Source organism: Myotis brandtii, unplaced genomic scaffold, assembly GCF_000412655.1.
Source record: "Myotis brandtii unplaced genomic scaffold, ASM41265v1 scaffold384, whole genome shotgun sequence".
NCBI lineage: Eukaryota > Metazoa > Chordata > Mammalia > Chiroptera > Vespertilionidae > Myotis > Myotis brandtii.
Window position 1 is genome coordinate 3981401 of NW_005364745.1, and position 20724 is coordinate 4002124.

The window sequence follows — 20724 nt, forward strand, 5'->3', positions numbered from 1 at the left end:
AGGTTCACCTTGCCCCGGAAGTGGTTCTCCCGGAGGCGCTGAGGGTCTGCGGGGAACCAGAACCTTCCAGCTCCTCCTCCGAGGCGGCCCCGCCCTGCAGAGCCAGGTCGTCGGGGGCAATGGCAGCCCCAAGAGAGGTGGGTGTGGGGCGCAGGGGCGGGCCCGGCGGGGTGACTCTGACCCACGTGGGAGCTCGTGGTTGTCGGGCAGGAGGCGTGGAGGCAGGAAACCCGCGTGTGGCCGCTCTCCCAGGTGGCTCTGCAGGTGGAGTTGGGATGAGACGCAGGAGCGGTCGGGGCTGGAGGCTGGTCGGTTCTGTCCGAACCTGGAAGCAGGGACAGAGCCGGGCCGCCGGGGGCTGCCTTGGTCCATTTACTTTAGCATTTTCCCTTCTCTCGCTCAGATCAATGTGCTTATGTCTCCCAGGTGATCTGCAGGTGGAGACGGGACGAGACACAGGAGCGGTCGGGGCTGGAGGACCGGGCCGCTGGTCGGTTCCGTCCGAACCTGGAAGCAGGGACAGAGCCGGACCGCCGGGGGCACTGCCAGCGGAGCCTTGTGCGGCCCATGTAGCCGTGATGGTAGCCCCGACCCCTCACCAGCCCCGTCCGCAGAGGAGGTCGCTCCCAGGGCTGCAGGGGAAGCTGACGGTGGCCACTCTCTGATCTCACCCGATGGCTCCCTGTCCATCCAGGGAGCGCGGCTCTCCCCGCTCCCAGTGAGGGCGGGAGGCAGGCAGCGGGTGGAAAGGGTGACAGTGACGAGCACTGGCTGGTGGCTGCCGTTGAGCTTTTGTCAACGCGAAAGGATTGACCCAGTGCAACACATGGGTTCGGACAGATAGCCTGGCCGTGTTCTTCCGGGTCATGCCTTCCCCTGCCCCAGTGTTTGTAGCGGCGGTTCTCAACCTTCCTAACGCCGCGACCCTTTAATACAGCTCCTCATGCTGTGGTGACCCCCAATTTCATTGTTACAAATTGAACATAATTAAAGCATAGTGATTAATCACAAAAGCAATATGTAATTATATATGTGTTTTCCGATGGTCTTAGGCGACCCCTGTGAAAGGGTCGTTCGACCCCCAAAGGGGTCGACAGGTTGAGAACCGCTGGTTTGCAGACGCCTTTATCTGCACAAGATACGACGGAGAACCCATGTTTTAAATGTTGTTTGTTATAGCTTTTTAATGACTACACACTCTTCCACATAAAGCTGTTGTGTCCCTAAGATAAACTTCACCCCATCAAAACGGAACCCTCTTTGGAGAAGGTCTCCGATGCTCTTCTTGCTTTGAATCATCAGTGCAAAGCAGCGGTTACAATTTTTATGCCAATATTTTCTCCACTCTGGAACACACCGTGTCATTTTTTTTCCAGAAATCGAAAGGTTCTCATTAAAATCTTTATTTGAACGTCTCATACAGTTTAACAAACTTTCGAGTTAAGTATGACACTAATAGTCCATGAAGAGAAAGGGATGGTGACATGTTTCTATTCACCTTTGGCTGTAAGTGGCCTGGAAACACCATCTAGCACAGTGGTTCTCAACCTTAGCTGCACATTAAAATCACCTGGGAATCTTTTTAAAATCCTGATTTCTGGGCCTCATCCTCCGGAAATTCTGTTTCTTTGTTATGGGGTGGGGCCACAACATTAGTCACAAAGAAAGAGAATTTCTGAGAGGATGAGGCCCAGAAATCAGGATTTTAAAAAGATTCCCAGCCGTAATCGGCGCACGTACAGTGTGATTGAAACTTCGTGGCCACACTCAAGGGGCCAAAGAGCCGCATGTGGCTCGCGAGCTGCAGTTTGCCGACCACTGATCTAGCACATGCAAAATCACCAGGCCTGCCTGCCGCGATCCGCCTCACCTGGCCTCCCCGTTATTCTCTTATTAAATCTCCAGTGGAAGAGATTGTGTCACAGTCTCCTTACCTAGTCTGTCCCAGCATCTTACAGTTGGTATAATACTTAAAGAGAACCCAGGAGCATTCTTATACATGTAAATATGTTTTTGATATTTGCTTGGGTGGCAGCATTTCCATATTTTGTTGGCTTATTCATGTGCTTCCGGCTCACCAGAATGTAGAGAGCTGACATGGTGCATGATGTCACAGTACACAACAGCAATTGTGTCCAAAGTTGTGCTATAGATCACGTAACAATCATCTGAACTCTTATTGAGTACAAGGACCATTTTTAAAATGTCAAAATGTTATGGTCTCCCCTCCCCTCCCCTCCCCTTCCCTCCCCTCTTCTCTCTCCTAGTTTCACTTATACTGTCTGTTACACAACAGCAATGGTGTCCAAAGTTGTGCTATAAATCAGGTAACAATCATCTGAACTCTTATTAAGTACAAGGACCATTTTTAAAATGTCAATGTTATGGTCTCCCCTCGCCTCCCCTCCCCTTCCCTCTCCTCTTCTCTCTCCTAGTTTCACTTATACTGTCTGTTAATTAAGAAAATCCATAGTGGAAAATAGCTACTTAGTGAGCCTAAAGCTTTTTATTAAATGCAATAGCATCTTCATATGTGTGAAAAGGAGTAATGCGTGTGTGAGAGAATTTTTTCAGTTTAGAAAGTGAAGAAATGTGTCCTACTTAGCATTCTAACTCACTTAGTGAGCCTGTTGGTGGTGTTCCACCCGTAAGAATCGTTCATCATGCACCTCTATATGGAAATAAACCCAAGTCCTGATAATCATTCAGGTCATAGGACACACATATCCCTTGAGGGTTTTACCCATCACTCACATTTCTTCCAGATGTTTCTTGTTCCCTAAAACACAGAACCATCACTAAAATGGTACCATGGTCATAAATTTTGCCTGCCCCAGAAAATCTCCAGGTAAGAGCTTCCTTATACCCAATTTCTGTTCTAAGAGTAAAGTAATAAACCAAGTTGTAGCAAGCCCATGTAACTCCCCCCTTCCTTATTATCCCATGCAATCTGACCTCGCAGGGACTCTGGAAAACAAACAAAATTACCGTTGAATTAACTATAAACGGTACCATATGAATTGGAAATAATGACTTTCATGTTGGCAAAAACCCTTTGGGACATATTCCTTAGATTTAATTACTGATCCTTTATCTTAAACTTTGGCCCTTAAAAATATCAGTTTTATCAGTGGATTTGGAGGATAATGTCGAGTTCTGGAAGGTCAACCTGAATTCAGAATTTACATCACACAGCTATTTATAATTACATCTGGCCCTTTTGTCTTTTCTAAGAGAAATGGCATTTTCTGACAGTCCTGTTCCTGGCAAAGGAACAGACCGAGGTGTGACCTTTTACTTTAAGTGAGAAATGCTGTAACTACTTAATAGTAAGCTCTTGACCATCTGCGGTCCACCCAAATGAAAGGACACCTGATCCTAGCTTCTGGCATGTGGCTCCAGGCTTTTCCTAGTTCAGTAATGAATGATCATTTCTGCCCTGGCGACTGGGACTGTCAGCTTGATGGATGGAAACACAGAGTGCTAAGTGCAGCCCCATTTATTCTGCACCGATGAGCTCCACCCAGCTCTGTTCCCATCCCACGGAGCTCAGTTCTCAGATGGTCCAGGCTTTCCTGTCTTTCCTCCCAGTTTGGTCCTGTCAGTAGATAGATCATTTGTATTAATTTTCCTCTGTGAGCTTTTCTAGTCTTGAGTGTGTGATTCCAGGGGGTTCTGGAGAGAAAGGGGGACATTGAAAGGCTCACAGGCTTTTTGTAGACATCAACTGCTTTCCCGTTTTCCACGGAGAGACAAGGCTGTCCCTTGACACGTGTTAAAATAATGTAAAAGTTCCACCCAGATCTGCTTATGAGGAAAGCATTTGCTTTTGTTCCAGCGCATAGCAGGCTTTTACAGCAGAGAGAAACATCCATCACATTTCCCGACAGAATACACACCTTCTGGATGTATTGCTTGTTGCTGTGCTGAGGAGGGAGGGGGGCGGATGGAGATGCTGGCAACCAGGAGGCTCGGGGTGACTGGCCTTTCTTTCCAGTGCCACAGATGTGTTGGCCTGAGAGGCTCCACTTTAAAGCTTTTAGAAAATACCCACCGTCACCTTTGTGTGGTCGCTACACATGAAGAATTGGATTCCACCCGCATTTTTCTGGTCTTTAAAGTGCCTGGTACACTTTCCTCTTCAGGGTCTGCTTCCGTTCCCCCCAGCTCTCCTGTGGTCCCAGGTCTTTCCACAGCAAGGCGACTGCTTCGCTCGATTGGAATGATCTGACCTTGTTGGCAGGGCTGGGATTGTCCCTGGGGTATGTGGCCTGTGTCTGCACCTGTGGGTGCCCTACACTCTTCATGGTAAAGACAAGGGTGGGGACAGGGAGTCTGACTTGCTGTTTCTGGCAGCCCAGCCTTCAGGACTGTATTCATGGGACCTCAGGAGCCCGCTCTTGGGAAGCACCCGGCTGCCTAGCTGCACGACTCTGGGAAGTTCCTATTGGAAAGGAGCTGCTGGCGCAGAAACACCCTTAATTAATGAAGCAGTGTCCCTGCGGCCAGCCAAGATGTGATGATGGAAACATTTGTATGTTGTGTGACTTACAAAGTAAATCCCCTAAATGTATTTTAAAATCTTACAGGGATTGGGTGTGCATGAAATTTATATATACACTCTATCAATCATGTACTAGTATATGTGTACAGTCTAGTATACATGTAGTAATATCTATCTATATAAAACCCTAATATGCAAATCGACCGAACGGCAGAACAGCCGGTTGCTATCATGCACACTGACCACCAGGGGATAGACACTCAACCAGCAGCGGCAGCAGGGGGGCAGGGCTGGTGAGCAGGCGGTGCCAGGCCAGCAAAGGCAGGTGCAAGCAGGGCCCTGATCACCCCACTGGTCACCCCACAGATCAGCCCTGATTGCTGGCCAGGCCTAGGGAACCTACCGGTGCACAAATTTCATGCACCAGGCCTCTAGTTACTATATGTGTGTGTATACTGTATATGCTATCTATGTATGTTGTCTATGCTATATATGCAATCCATATGATATATGTGTAGTGTATACTATATATGTGTATATAATTAATATATGCATAAATATATAAATATGTATAAATATGTATACATATCTCTCTATATAAAAGCCTAAGCAACTGTTCAACCAGTAGCTATGACACACAATGACCACCAGGGGGCAAACACTCTGAGTGGTAGCTATGATACACATTGATCACCAGGGGACAGACACTCAACGTAGGAGCTGCCGAGTTGCCATGCCTTGGTAGCTGTGGTTCTCAGGTGACACATCCAGAGCCAGAGAGGAGGGAGCCCAGTTCCGGGGTGTGTCACCTGAGAACCACCCTCTCACAATCTGGGACCCCTTGGGGGAATGTTGGAGAGCTGGTTTTGGCCCAATCCCCACAGACCCCCCAAGGGACCCCACTGATGCACCGTGCACCAGGCCTCTAGTATAGTATATAATTTCCTTCTCCTACATGTCTCTAAGGAAATGACTGACTCCTTTCAGGTCAGCCTTGAATGTAGGGGAAGTAGATGGTCACTTTAATGGGATCATTGATTAACTTGTGTGAGCCTCACGGAACTTCAAATTTGATCAGTTGGGTTTCATTCCTTTACATTCTGAAGACCTTTCAACACTCTTAAGTACCAATTAAAATGTGAATGTTCCTGGGGAACACTTATCAGCTAATACCTGCTTGAAAGGATAGGGGAAGGAGAGAGAGGGAGTCAGTTGACAATGAGATGATAACAAAATCCTGGCACAAAGGCCCAGGGTAGATACCCGGGTTCAGTAATGGGACCGCTGGAGGCAGGGGACAGGGCTCGCGGCCTAAGAGGTGGGAAGGAAGTGTCAGAGACAGTTCACCTACTCAGTTTTGCAGAATTCTGGCCCAGCCCCTCTTTTGTGTGAAATGGGTGTTCACTCTGTCAAACAAGTACTTGGATGGTCTCTGAAGGGAGGTAGAGAAATCACTTTTCTTTCCAAGTTAACAGCCAGAGCCTCCGCACACCTAAATAAACAGCCTTCCGTGCCAAACACCACATTAGCTTGTAGGGAGATGTCAGCGTAGCGAAACGTGGAGATTCGTCGTTGGAGGGCTCTGGCTGAGGAGCTGGACGACGGCCGTGCTAGGCTGGGCCAGTACATGCTCGGCGATGTTTTTCCCAGCAGCTTTGTTGAGGTTGTAATTCTTCACATACAAGCAAGCTAATGTGCTTTCATGAAAGTAAAATGGCCGGGACATGGGTCAAGCATGTCAAACTATGGGTTTGATGGTGTTGGGTTAGTGGCAACATCTTGAGCTGCTTCTTTTAGTCTCAGTCTGTGCCTCATTTTCAGCCTTTTCTGATGACCCAGTTTCTCTTGTCCGCAAAGTGGGACAATTATCCTTTCTCTCGACATTACTGATGAATACCAGGCTGGCTCCTCTTGGCCACGCTCCTCCTGCGTTTCAGTGCTGTCAATTGTCCCTACGGAGGTTCTACACTTAGTGTCTCCTTAAAAAACATCCTGTTGGCATAATCTATTGACCAGACCTGAGTGAGAGTCAACAAGTAATGCAGATGATAATAAGTACTTATTGTGTCAAGTACCATATTGAGTTATTTATACATGTTATTTCATTTAAATCCTGAAGCAATGTTTTAAGATAGAAAATATTGTAACCATTTTTACATATGTAAATCATAGCTAAGAAAGATCAAGTAACTTTTTCAGCCTTACACAGTGAGAGGCTAAGACTCAAACCTATATTGTTTGAGTTTAATGTCAGTCTTGAGTTATAATCTTGGCTCTGTTCACTTGCTACATGTTTTTAATTTCTAATGTTTCCATTTTTTTATGTGTAATCATATATGGATATACACACACTTTTCATGTGCCTAATATTGTGACATTTTATGTGGCCAATGATAAAAAGGCACAAAACAAGGCAGATAAAATAATTATAAAATATGCTACAGAGGAGCGGTCGCCAACCTTTCGGACCTCATGAACCACCAGTGGTCCACTGGTTGGTGACCGGTGCTATTGAGCAGTGATTTTCAATTGATGATCACAGGAGCACTAAGGGGTCTAGGGCCACTGCGGGGAGGGAGTGGCTTTTTAATGGGGGCTTGGTTGGGAGATCTCAGAGCTCTGTCTCAATGGCTGTTCTTGTATCTATTTTATCTATCAACTTTCCAAGTAATACTTTTTTTCAAACCAAAGAGAGCATTGCTTTACACACACACACACACACACCCCAAAGAAAGTTTCTGAGTCCTAATTTGTTATAATGTTGGAGAGATTTATGTTACGAACTTGGCATATCAAAGTTAGAACCACAAAGTTGACTGAACTTCCTGGCAACTTCTGAGGAAAAGAGCAACCATCTTATATAATAATAAAAGCCTATGCAAATTGATGGAACGGGGCAATGACCGGTCGCTATAACACGCACTGACCACCAGGTGGCAGATGCTCAATACAGGAGCAGTCCCCAGCCCGCAGGCCCCAGGCCAGCCAAGGTGGGTGCCAGCGGGAGCCCCCCTGATTGCCCCATCAGTTGCCCCACAGATTGGCCCTGATCACCGGCCAGGCTTAGGGACCCTACCTGTGCACGAATTTCGTGCACCGGGTCTCTAGTGCTTGTATAAATCTCCATGATCTTATTTAGGAAAGAAAGGGTGGAGGAGAGAGGGAGGAAGGAAGGAAGCAAGGAAAGGCAAGCAGAGCAGACACACTTGCATGCCTTGTGGGGCAAGGCTCGCTTTTGGGGAAGGGGGTATTAATTGCAGGAGGAATTTATCAAGATGTTTCTCATAAGAGGAGCATGATGAGCAGTAACGGTTTCAACCGTGGTTTCCCATAAGATGATCTTGTGATGGCTTTTAAAAAAAAAAAATAACCTTTAATGAAACATTAAAGCCATAATGTTCACTGAAGAGATTCTGGGCGGAGGACCACAAATAAAATGTGTAAAGTGTGCGTACCAACCTGCCCCGCCTATTGCACAGGGCTGTTGTGTGAAGCTCAAAAGCTGATGTGGTTAAAATGTTTGGAAACCTGTGGGAACTACTTACCATTTAGATAGTTACGTCATTGTTAAATCACACATATTTCTGAGCCTCTGCACTGGGCTTGTGTCGTTCTAGGCGGTGGGGATGCTCAGGGGTGGCCACTGTTGGTTAGATTTTATATGCCGACCCATCTTTTGCAAGTTATATATCTAGTTGTCTCAGTGCTTTGAAAGATAAGATTGACTGCACAAGTGAATTGAGTGGGGCTTGACAGTGACACCTCCTGCTGCCCTTGGAACATGGAATCCGAGTCTTGAAGCTGGAGAGTTTCTGGAGGTCGTCTGGCCTGGCCCGTCCATCCAGGAACCTCTCTCACGGTTTCCTGAGGAGGGGCCCTCGAAACTCTAATTTTCAGAGTCCAGTCTGTTATTAGACAATTTCACATTTTAGAAGTTTCTTCCTTATGTCAAACAGCCTGGAAGTTGGAGAGCCGTGGAGGTGGGTGTTAGAAACCCTCAGTCTGATGCAGATCACCCTGCCTTTGTATTTGTTCACACTGGCACTCACTCTGCCCTCAGAAGGGCGATCAGAAGAACCTTGCCACCTTTCACTTGACAGCCTTTGAATTTAAAGTTGTCTATGATGGCATCCCTGAAATGTTATGGGTTTTTTTAGGCTAAACATTCCCAGTTCTCTCGGTCTTCACTTGAGATAATTTCCAGACATCCTCTTGGTTGCCTTTGTCTTGGATACGTTGTTTAGACAGCGTCCCTTTCACAGCACATCATTCAGAAACAAACAGAGTCCCAGGTCCGCTGGCGAAGGCATTGGATTCAGTTCTGGAGAATTTATTCTCATGTTATTTCTTTCTTTAAGCTTCATATCAACTTATAATTGAAATATGTGTGAGTGACCTCTGACCACAGGCTGTCTCTCAAATTGTTTGCCAATGTTGTAATACAAACTTGTTATACCTAAAAATGATACATCACATGGGGAATGCTCGGATGAGGTAATAGACACCAGGCTGTTTGGAGGTCAGAAAACACTATACAAATATGAGATGTTACTAAGGTGCTTGTATTCAGAATGTGTCAGTTCTGAAATCATTGTTGAAATACCCTTGGACCCATAGAACTTTTCCTATGTCATTTTATTTAGGCGATTCCTTTCAATTAATCAAATGGCTGGGTGTTGTTTTTTTTAAACTTTTTTTTCTTCGGAATAAATTAATCGGAACTACATTTTTTGGGTAAATAATTCAGAAAGTAGTTACTGAGCACTGTTTAGTGTGCAACTAAGAACTTCAGTGGATACAAAGAGATCTAAGATACTCTATCACCAGGAGGTCCTATGGAGGAAATCTGGTCTTGGGTAAAAATGTGAATTTGTTTTTGTTGTTTTATTGGAATATTCTTTCCTAAAGGTACTGATGTGTGGGAAGGAGAGAGAAGTCCAGCCTAGAGGTTGGAAAATAGTGGTGGATGCTGATATATGTAGCAAATGTGAGATTTCTTTTTTTTTACAAAATGTTTTATTGTTGTTTTTTTTCAAATGAAATATAAACAACATGAGAGCAGTAACCATTTCAGCTTATTGTTTAGTTCTTTTTTTAATTAAATATAGTTTTGTTGATTTCAGAGAGGAAGGGAGAGGGAGAGAGAGAAGAAACATCAATGATGAGATAATCATTGATCAACTACCTCCTACATGCTCCCTACCAGGGACTAAGCACAAAATGTTTTATTGTGTTTTTTTTTCAAATGAAATATAAACAACATGATAGCAGTAGCCATTTCAGCCTATTGTTTAGTTCTTTTTTTAATCAAATATAGTTTTGTTGATTTCAGAGAGGAAGGGAGAGGGAGAGAGAGATAGAAATATCAATGATGAGAGAGAATCATTGATCAGCTGCCTCCTGCACACCCCATGCTGGGATGGAGCCTGAAAACCCAGGCATGTGCCCTGACCAGGAACCAAACCATAACCTCCTGGTTCATAGGTCAACGCTCAACCACTGAGCCAGCCACACTGGCTGGGCTGTTCAGTTCTGGTACTGAGACATTGAACTGGATAATATTTGGGCTGTTTAGTTCTTTATGTAACATTTGACCTAAATGAGCGTCATATATTACTACACAATAACTTAGTCATTTACACTATTGATTGATTAATAGTGTATAAATTTAGTAGATCATGTATCTACAGCAGGAAATGTGAGACCTTAAGTGTTTAAATGTTTGCACTGAGGTGACAATATGGTTCCTAGAAGTGAAGACAGAAACAGAGAGAGAAGCAAGGGAGAGGCTGATTTGGAGTCTGTGATCTGGAGGAAGAGAAGGAAAAGGGAAGGGAGAAAGCGGAAAGTGCTGTGTGAGGCCAACGCACATTTCTGTTCTGACACCCTTCTGTTCTGTCAGCCTCGATGTAGGTTTTGTTCTAGGCTTAGTTCTTATGGTGCCAGGATGGGTTCTATGGTTCCAGACATCACTTCCTCATCACAACTGCACACAAACACAGGAATACAGTGTATTTTATGTTTGTGCCTACTTGTGTAGTATGATACTGATTTTTCTTTCTTAACCACCTTGTCCATAGGGTGTCTCAGAATTTTGGATTCCTTCTGTAAATTCAACTTGTTAATATGAATTCTAATCCTTGGGGACTATTCGGATATTAGCTTCCCTGATTAATTTCATTTGTGTGTGTATCTGTAGCTATCCTTTATTGGGCTAAAAGTGGATTTATCTTCTGCCTCTAATAAAGTCTTCCCAAAGTGAAGTACTGCTCAAAGAATTGCAATGTCTAAGAAGTTTGGTGAGGTATAAAATAAAAATTCTAAGCCTACACTTTGGTACTGTAGTGTAAGTTAATTATAGTAACACTAGAGGCCAGGTGCACAAAATTCCTGCAAGGGGCTTGGCCTCCACCTGCTGCGGCGGCCACCTCTGCCTCAGCCCCCGCCCGCCGCAGCTTCGTCCAGAAGGATGTCCGGTCTAATTAGCATATTACACTTTTATTATTATAGATAATGAGGGAGCATGAGACCTGGGGTGCTCAAATGGCTCTTCCACACACTAGCTCATGGTCTGGATTCAGTCACTTCACTTCTCTAGATCGCAATGTCTTCACCTCTTCCCTTGAGAGTTGTATGACAGTGCATCAGTGTTTCCTAACCTGGGTTTTATGAAAAACTAGCTTTCTGAGAAAGATTTATTAATAAGTAAAAAGTGGAAATTTTAGTCAAATATATTTGGGAAATACTGGGTTAAGCCAAGTTAATCACACTTCGTCACTGCAGGATCCCCAGAGCCTATGATATGCTAACATGCGCTGTAAATGTCTGGGAGGATGCTGGGTCTTCTGGTGCTTCTGGCCAGGGGTCTGATTTTTTCCTGGTTGTTTTGTATTGGTTTGGTCTGGGTTAGGGTTTTTTGAAGAATCAGAAGACCTGGTCTTTGGAGCATAGGTACTGAGACATTGAACTGGATAATATTTGACTCTGCAGTTATGCAAAAGGAATGTGTTCTCTGAGCTCAGAGGCTTGCTTTGGGAATGACAGGAAGGCGGGATCTCTCCAACTAAGTCAATTATGGAGTGCATATTGAAGGAGGAGAATCAGAACTAGCATCTGATGAATGGATAGCATTTTCATAGCTGAAGCTGAGTGGAGACATATATGGATGAAAGGGGTGGCATAGAGAAAGACATGAACAGGGAAAGTACAATAGATTTTGGGAAATTACGAACTGTCAAAATGATTGGATCTAAATACATATTATGAAATAGCTGGGAAAATGTGAGTTGGTGTCAGGTTGCTGAAAGCCTTGAATGTCCGAGTAGAAAGGCTGTGCTTTGTGTAGGCAGTGTAGAGCCGTTTGAGAAGAACGGTGTAGGCAAAGCGGTATGAGAGGCAGCTTCACCTGAGACACTGTGGGAGATGGGTTACAGGGTAGTGTGAAGGCGATGCTTTTGTGATACGGGCTTGAATCTGAATGCGGACGGTGGCATGGGGAATGGAATGGAAGGGATAGAATCTGGCTCTTTCTGAGTCAGAACACTCCAGAGTGCTTGTTACTGTCCAGAAAACACTGGAGAGCTTGCTGCATATGGACAGAGACAAGATCCAGCGAGAGAAGTTACTCAAGAGCAATAAAAAGTCTCATGTTTCTCAGAGAGGAGTGCTGGCTGTTTGGTTTGCTTGTTCATTCACTCATTTATTCACTTGTTTATGCATTCACCAAGCACTTAGGATGGCCTACACTGTGTAGGTAAGTATGTGTACAGGGACATGGTAGCCTTTTCCCCTAAGTTACTGCTAATAGTTTGCAGTGAGGCCCTTTTATAGTCTTGCAATTCATTCTAACTGATCTGCAGAGAAGGTTTATGACTTCATTAAGATAATAACATTTTGGATTGGATTTTAAAGAGCATTTCTTTTTTATCTTCTTTCATTCCTTTAATTTGCTAATTGTTAGACCTCACTTATTTAAAGCCACACTAGATAGTGATTTCCTATGAAATACATATTTTAAGCCCCATAATCCATTTTAAGGGCATGTGAAGATTTAAATGACATAATGCCTTAGAGGCACGAATCTGCATTAGTGCTCAATATTTACTATTTTGCTACTCTTTTTTGTTTTACAAGCGAACGTTTATTTAGAAAGCCACAGAGTTAGACAAAAGTGAGTCATCTGGGCTATGTGAGCTCAGGAAACAAGTTGCAGAGGCAAAAGAAGGGCCTTGGAACTTAGGGGGGAGAGAGAAAGCAAAGGCAGGCTCCTTGAAGGAAGAAGAGGGAGAAAGTTGTGGCTGTGCTCCAGAGAGAGAGAGAGAAATGAGAGAGCACACCTTGGGGAGGAAAGGGGGCGGGGAAAGGGGTGGGCATGAGAGAGACAGAAATGTCAATCAGCAGCCTCCTACACACCTCGAGCCAGCATCCCAGGCATGTGCCCTGACCAGGAGTCAAACCAGCAGCATTTCATTGCATTGGACAACTCCCAGTTAAGCCACACCGGTCAGGGCACCGCTTTGCTGCTCTTAACTACTGCTATTATTGCTACTGCTACTGTCATTGCTGTAGTTGTACTTGAGACTTGCTCTGGCTTTCAGTAATGCTCCAGCGTATTCATATGTAACTTCACTTGTCTGCTGGCCTCACTGTGCAGAAATGTGGCTGAGAGGGGGCGCTGAGTAGAGTGACGGACTCCTGTGGATAACAGGCCATGGCATTTGGGAGAGTCTGAGAGAGAAGGTTGTGGTTTTCTTGTGACCTATTGGAATGAGGAGCCCTCAGAACATGCTTGTGTGTGTGCTTGTGAACACATGTATGTCCATGTGTGTGTTTTATGCAGTTTATTTGGATCTGAGATACTGTTTATGTATTATTCAGCTAATTCTAATATCCTATACTCCTTTTATCTTAAAACCTTGGGGTTTTAAGTCATGCTGAAGAGGAGGTAAGAAGGCCACTCCAACATGACACTCTTCCTGCTCTTTACTCTTTTGCCACCGGGTCACTTTGCTTCCTCTAACACTGGAATTCTGGAAATCAGGATTTTTAAAGGCAGGAACACATTTCTAGAAAATTTGGAATCAAAGAAAGACATGTATTCTCGACACTGCTTAGAAATCATGATAATGATCATAGTTAGCATCAGGGACATGGGTCCCACATGATCCATGCCCTAGGATTCCCCCCTTTTGCTTCTGTGGCTGAATCAACATTCCCAGGGTTGCTTGAGTTCTCATCCAGCCAGGAGGTGCCCAGCACCGAGGGTGGGCCATGCTGCTCGCACGCTGGAGCTGCAGGTTTCTTTATTGGACACAAGAACAGAAGGGGAGCGGAGGGGGAGAAAGCAGGATCATGACCACTGCTGACTGAACTCTGCACTGGGCATGGGAACGAGGAGGAACAACTCCTGCGGCCAGCAAACGGGGGAGAAGAGAGTTTCATCTCCCTGGGCCTCCTCTGGGAACAACAACCCAGGAACTATTGTCATTCACAGAAATGTTACGGACATGCATTCATTCAGCCAACAAATATTTATGGAGCGACGCCTCTGTTCCAGGCTCTGTTCTAGGTTCTGAGCATGGCACAGTGAACAAAACACAGAAAGCTCAGCTTCTGTGGAGGTTGTGTGTCTGGTGCCTGGAATAAGGACTCCAAGGCATCAAAGTGCCCCTGGGTGTGCAGAGGCCCGGGGAGCGTGAGGAACAGATGCCCAGCATTGCAGAGCTGAGGGGAGCGAGGTAAGGGCCTGGGGCAGTGGTTCTCAACCTTCCTAATGCCGTGACCCTTTAATACAGTTCCTCATGTTGTGGTGATCCCCAACCATAAAATTATTTTCGTTGCTACTTCATAACTGTAACTTTGCTACTGTTATGAATCGTCATGTAAATATCTGATATGCAGGATGCATTTTCATTGTTCGCGACCCACAGGTTGAGAACCGCTGGGGACATGGAGTCTGATGGCGCAGGGCCCCCAGGTCTAGTGAAGGCTCGGGCTTCTACCCCACGTGGCCTGGGAAGCCGCTGGAGGGTTTTGAGCAGAGGAATGACAGGATCTGACTTAGGTTTTAACAGAATTATCTGACTTCTGTGGTGAATACACTGAAGGGGTCTAGGGCAGAAGCAGGGGGTCAGCTTAGTAAACCACCTGGGGATTGTCTTCCGTTCCTCCAGGTGGCTCTTTGCAACCAGACCTGAACTGCTCTCCCCGACCGTGTAGTCTACCTGATGGAATCCCCCCTGCAGCTCGGCCTCGGGAACCAGGACCCGCAGCAGCAGCTTCTCTCCGCTGCCAGCGTGCGAGCCAGCGGCCTCTCTCCTCTTCAGAGTTCCCAGGTCCCGGGCTCCTCGCTGACAGGGGAAATGAATGGTGAGTTCTCCCATTGCTCTCTGTCGTCTGTGTCTCTCGCCTGGAGTCAAGCAGGAAGAGCTGACCCCCCTTGGGAAGGGCCTCAGAATGCCGAGGCTTCCCTCCACAGAGAGCTTCCTAGAAAGTCCCCTAAGTGAGGTCCTGAAGCCTTCTCTCGCCTTCATCTCAGGAGCTAGTCTCTCCCACATGTCTGCACGGGAACAGAGGTGGGAGAAGGTGCCTCTCTGAGGAAACCTCCCCCCACGCCCTGTTCTTCCCCCACCTTTCATGTTCTGAACGTAAGTGGGGGACTCCAGACTTTTGGGACCATTTTTTTCAACGCCCACCTTTGAAGACTTGCATCTTTGTTTATTTGTTTTTATTGCTGTGTAATATTCTGGCACGTCACCCTGGGGTGTAAGAGCTATGACATCCTGTTACAGAGGGAAGTGCTACTTGTTAATTCAGGAATTGTATGCTTCTGTCTTGATAATCACTATCAATAAGTGAGACTATGCTCGGCAGAGAGAAAAAAGAAAATTCAGGATGTCATACCATCATGTCTTGGCAACATGCGTGTAGTAGACACAAATATTTGTTGAAAGGATTGAGTTTTGTGCTTTGAATGGAAATTGCAAAGTAATTCATATTAGGAAAGCAGTTCCCGGTCAGAATGAAGCCCCGCCTCACCAGGACAGAGCCCATAAGGAGACTGTGCCCTCATCTGTGTCACACTACCACCCAGCGGATGGCCTTTTTCCCCTACAAGGAGTTAGCAATTTTTAAGCCTCAAGTCCTTCTGAGTCCTAAAAGGAGCTGCCATGCAACTGGGTAACGAGTGTTACAGATTGCCAACAGGCTTTGGGTTTGCAGAAAGAGAAGGAGAGTTTTCTGACCGAGGGAGGAAGGGCATGAGCCTTTATGTCTGACAGTCACAGCTGGACTTGAGAAAAGTGCTTGAGCAGTGATGATGCTAAATATTGGAGCATTGCTTTCACATGACCGGCTCTGATGTGGGACTCACACTTAGACTCTGTACCGATGCTTAGGAATAAATGTATATCCAGGGGATACCGTGTGCCAAGCCATAATCTGGAAGACAGCACACATGTGAAAGGCGACATAGCAGTGCAGGAACACTTGTGAGGCACTTCGTTAACCGCCAGTGAGAGGTCTAAATAAGGAGTGCTGTGAGGATGGGCAGGCGGGGGCGGAGGGTGGGGGGAGGGGGGGAAGAGCAGTCACAGTGGGATGGGGAGGAATGCCAGGGCTTCTGGAGTCCCAGAGAAGCCAGCTCTGTACTGCGGCTCCATCATACAAAGTGCGGTGCCCATGAAACATCTTCCATGGGCGTGTGACATACACAAACCACCTCGTCACTCCGTGCTTCAGATTTTCATCTCTTTATCACCTTCTTTCAAATGGAGCATTATAACACACGCACACACATACAGAAAAGTACCTAAACTAGTTGGAGGAAAAACAGTCTAATGAGTGAATAAAATAAAATAAAGCCACACGTGTGATTGTAATTACACCAGAGAACACGAGCAGTGCTCTGAAAGCGGCGGGGGTCTCCCCCAAGCACCCCACCCTTCCCCGTGCTCAGGGTGACCACCGGCCTGCACTTGACGGCAGTGCTTTTCTCGCTTTCCTTTCGTTTTGCACACTGCACACTGTCAAAGAAAACCGCCAAGCCTGGTCTGGAATAGAAGTTTTCTGTATGTAACTTACAACCGCTTGGAGAAGATGGATATTCCTGACAGAGGGCCTGAACAATTTTCTGACGGATTTTCATGAGATTAAGGTTTATTTTGAAAATTAATTGCTCACTTGTCACTTTGGTTCTCAGTTGACTATCAGTTAAAAATCTACCACCTTTAACCACACTCACTTTTATATACCTAGACTAAAAAGGACTACCTACCCACTCTCCTTTCCTACAAAATGTACCCACAAAGAATCAATATTGGAGTAGGCATCCAGGTATCCTTAATACCTTCTTATAACTAAATGATCTGAAACGTTTACTGTCAGGGTAACAATTTTAGTATTGCCCATTTTTAAACTCTATGAAAGTGGATTCATATTCTATTTATCTTGTCATCTTTGCTTAATATTTTTTAAGAACCAACCATATTGCTTTTTTGCTTATTCATTTTTATTGCTGTGTAATATTCCATTAGAGGCATATACTAGTATTTATTCATTCTACTGTTTATGGCCATTTTGTTTCCAAAACTTCAGCTTTGGACTGTTAAGGACCAGACTGCCAGGAAAGTATTTATATATGTACCTTAATGCAAATATGCTAGAGTTCCTCTTCAGGGAAGTACCAAGAGTGGAATTGTTGGATCTTAGGATGTGCATATATTCAGCTTTTGTGGATAATGTCCACTTGCTTTTCCAAAGTAGTTGTACCAATCCCTACTCCCGGCAGCACAGCTGAGGGTTTGCATTTTCTCACTCAATGCAGGCTATTTGCAGACGTTTTGAGTTTTCTTAATTGGTTTGGAGTACAATGGTATCTTATCCTGTGGTGTGGATTTTATTATTGATTTCATAGAGGAAGGGAGAGGGAAGGAGATAGAAACATCAATGATGAGAGAAAATCATTGATTGGCTGCCTCCTGCATGCCCCCCACTGGGAATTGAGCCACAACCCAGGCATGTGCCCTTGACCGGAATCGAACCTGGGACCCTATAGTCCATAGGCTGACATTCTGTCCACTGGGCTAAACTAGCTAGGGCTCATTCTGGTTTTGACTTTTACTTGTCTGATTAAATATGAGATTGAACCCATTAACTTATATTAATTGGTCATGTGGATGTCTTCTTTCATGATATTCCTGCTCAAGTCTCTACCCCTCCTTTTTTTCCTATTTATTGGTAATTTGCCTTTTTTTTTCCCCTTGTGGGAGTTCCTACAAATATAAAATGCCTTCTATTGCTAATATCTTCTCCCACCTTGTGCCTGTTTTTATACCCTTCCAATATGATCAAATTTAGCAATTTTTTCCTTCATGGCGTGTGTGTGTGTGTGTGTGTGTGTGTGTGTGCATGCACATATAAACACATCACATTTTACTTCAAAATCTTGTCATAATTTACTGAATTTGTTTATTCTAAAATTTGTTTCTTTTTTGGTATAGTCTGTAGAGTTTTCTATCTATAAGATCATGTCATCTGTAAACAGCTCATTTTACTTCTTCTTTTCTGGTTTGGATGCCTTTAATTTCTTTTTCTTGTTTGATTGCTGTCACTAGTACTTCCAGTGGTATCTATACTAATAAAAGGGTCATATGCTAATTAGACCAGACATCTTCTGGATGTCCTTCCTGACAAAGCTGGGCCCGGGAGAAGCCGCCCACCCATAATCCTGGGTGCCAGTGACTGCAGCTGTGGCCCGGGAGAACCAGCCCACCCCTGGTCCCACAGGGATCGGGCCTAAACCAGCAGTCAGACATCCCATGAGGGGTCCCGGATTGGAAAAGGTGCAGGCCGGCTGAGGGACCCCCTGCTCCCCACACGAATTTCGTGCACCCGGCCTCTAGTGCTAAATATAAGGGCAAGAGTGGGCATCCTTGCCTTGTACTGGATCTTAGAGGAAAAACTTTATTCCCTCCATTGATTGTGATGTCAGCTGTGAGCTTTTCATGAATGGCCTTGATTGTGTTGAGAAAATTTCCTTTTATACATGTTTTGTTGAGAGGTTTTCTTTAAATTATGAATGCATGTTGAATTTTATCAAATGCTTTTCCTGTTTCTATTTAGACGATTGTGTGGTTTTTAATCTTTCATTCTGTTAATGTGTATATATCACATTGGTTGATTTGTACTTGTTAAACCTTGCATCCCAGGGATAAATCCCACTTAGCCATGGTATAAGAGTTGTTTATATATTTTAAATAGCAGTCTTTTAATTAAATATGTATTAAACAACTATTTTCTCTAAGTCTGTGGTTTGTCTTCTCATTTTCTTGATCCCTTAGCATACTAATCATAAATATTTTTAATTCCCAGTCTGATGATAATTCCAACATCCCTGTCATATCTAAATCTGGTTCTGATACTTGCTCTGTTTCTTTAAACTGTTCTTTTTGCCTTTTAGTATCCTTGTAATTTTTTTTGTTGAAAGCCAGACATGATATACTAGGTAAAAGGAACTTCAGTCTATAGGCCTATTGATGTGGTGGTAAGGGGGCGAGGGGGGAAGTGTTCTATACTGGTATGGGTAGGTCCTAGTTTTTATCAGCCTATGTCCCTGGGCTATGACCTTTATTTTGTTATTATTTTTTTAATAAAAATTTTTAATATATTTTTATTGATTTCAGAGAGGAAGGAAGAGGGAGAGAGAGACAGAAACATCAACAATAAGAGAGAATCACTGATTGGCCGCATCCTACACGCCTCACACTGGGGATCCAGCCCGAAACCCTGATTGGGAATCCAACAGTGACCTTCTGGTTCATAGGTCGATGCTCCACCACTGAGCCATGCTGGCCAGGCTGGGCTGTGACCTTTAAAAGTGCCTCTCATGTTCCTCCCCCCAAACACACACTCTCTCTCTCTCTCTCTCTCTCTCTCTCTCTCTCTCTCTCTCTCCCTCCCTCCCTCCCTCCCTCCCCTCCATGGGAAGACTAGAAGGGGCTGCTCTATAGATTCCTTTTCTGTTAATGTGTATATATCACATTGGTTGATTTGTACTTGTTAAACCTTGCATCCCAGGCTGCAGCAGACTGGAGCTGGTTATTGCCTTTCCCCCAGGTGTGTTAGGCTCTGGAGAAACAGTTTCTTTTGTTTAGAACAGCGGTTCTAAATCTGTGGGTTGCGACCCTTTTGGGGGTCAAACAGCCCTTTCACAGGGGTCGCCTAAGACCATCGGAAAACACATATATAATTACATATTGTTTTTGTGATTAATCACTATGCTTTAATTATGTTCAATTTGTAACAATGAAGGGGGTCACCACAACATGAGCAACTGTATTAAAGGGTTGCAGCATTAGGAAGGTTGAGAACCACTGGTCTAGAAGAACAGTTCTCCAGGCTTGTTTCAAAAGGACTGTTCTGCCCCTACCCCTGACGGAAGCCTGAGGGGATTCTCCCAGTCATCTTTGTGAGACGCCTAGGGCTCCTGGAGGGAAGACTCGCAAAAGTGTGGGAGCCCTCCCAACACTGCCCTCCTGGAGTTGTTAGCTCTCACACTGTCCCGTTCATCGGCTTCCCCATCCTGTTACTGGTCCCCCACAGGTTCCTGCCGGATGAGTGATTCTCTGTACCTGCCTGTCTGCCTCTCAGAATTTGGGCCCGTGATCTGGATTCCCTTGTGGGCCCAAGAGGAGTTGTTGACTTTCCGTTTGTTCAGCCTTTGCCTTGTGTGGGTGGGAGTGATGACTTCCAAGTTCCTTATGTGCTGGGCTGGAGGCGGCATGTTCCTCAAGCGTTTCTTAAACAACCTTTCCAGTTTGAGTAGCTACAGCATTTTATTTTACCTCAGAACAATTCTAGCTCACTCATTTTATGGAGGTCTAAAAAAAGTGAAAAACAAAACTTAGTTACACAGTTAGTAGTAGAGCTGGTATTAGATTAAGTGAGCAGAGTGGTAATGTAGCCTTTTCTTTTTCTTTTTTTAAAATATATTTTTATTGATTTCAGAGATGAAAGGAGAGGGAAAGAGAGAAACATCAATGATGAGAGAGAATCATTGATTGACTGCCTCCTGCACACCCCCTACTGGGGATTGAGTCCACAACCTGGGCATATGCCCTTGACTGGAATGGAACCTGGGACCCTTCAGTCCACAGGCCAACGCTCTATCCACTGAGCCAAACCAGCCAGGGCCTTTTTCTTTTTTTTTCTTTTTAAATATA

General features: G+C 44.9%; 1 long non-coding RNA gene across 1 annotated transcript in view; it reads left to right on the top strand.

The window, feature by feature from the left end:
• The window catches only part of LOC106727195, a 49455-nt gene that overhangs the window by 20698 nt on the left and 8033 nt on the right, over positions 1–20724 (top strand). The window contains exon 2 of the long non-coding RNA XR_001363371.1: positions 14677–14872. This is a non-coding gene — a long non-coding RNA (uncharacterized LOC106727195). The remainder of the gene's footprint in view (positions 1–14676; positions 14873–20724) is intronic.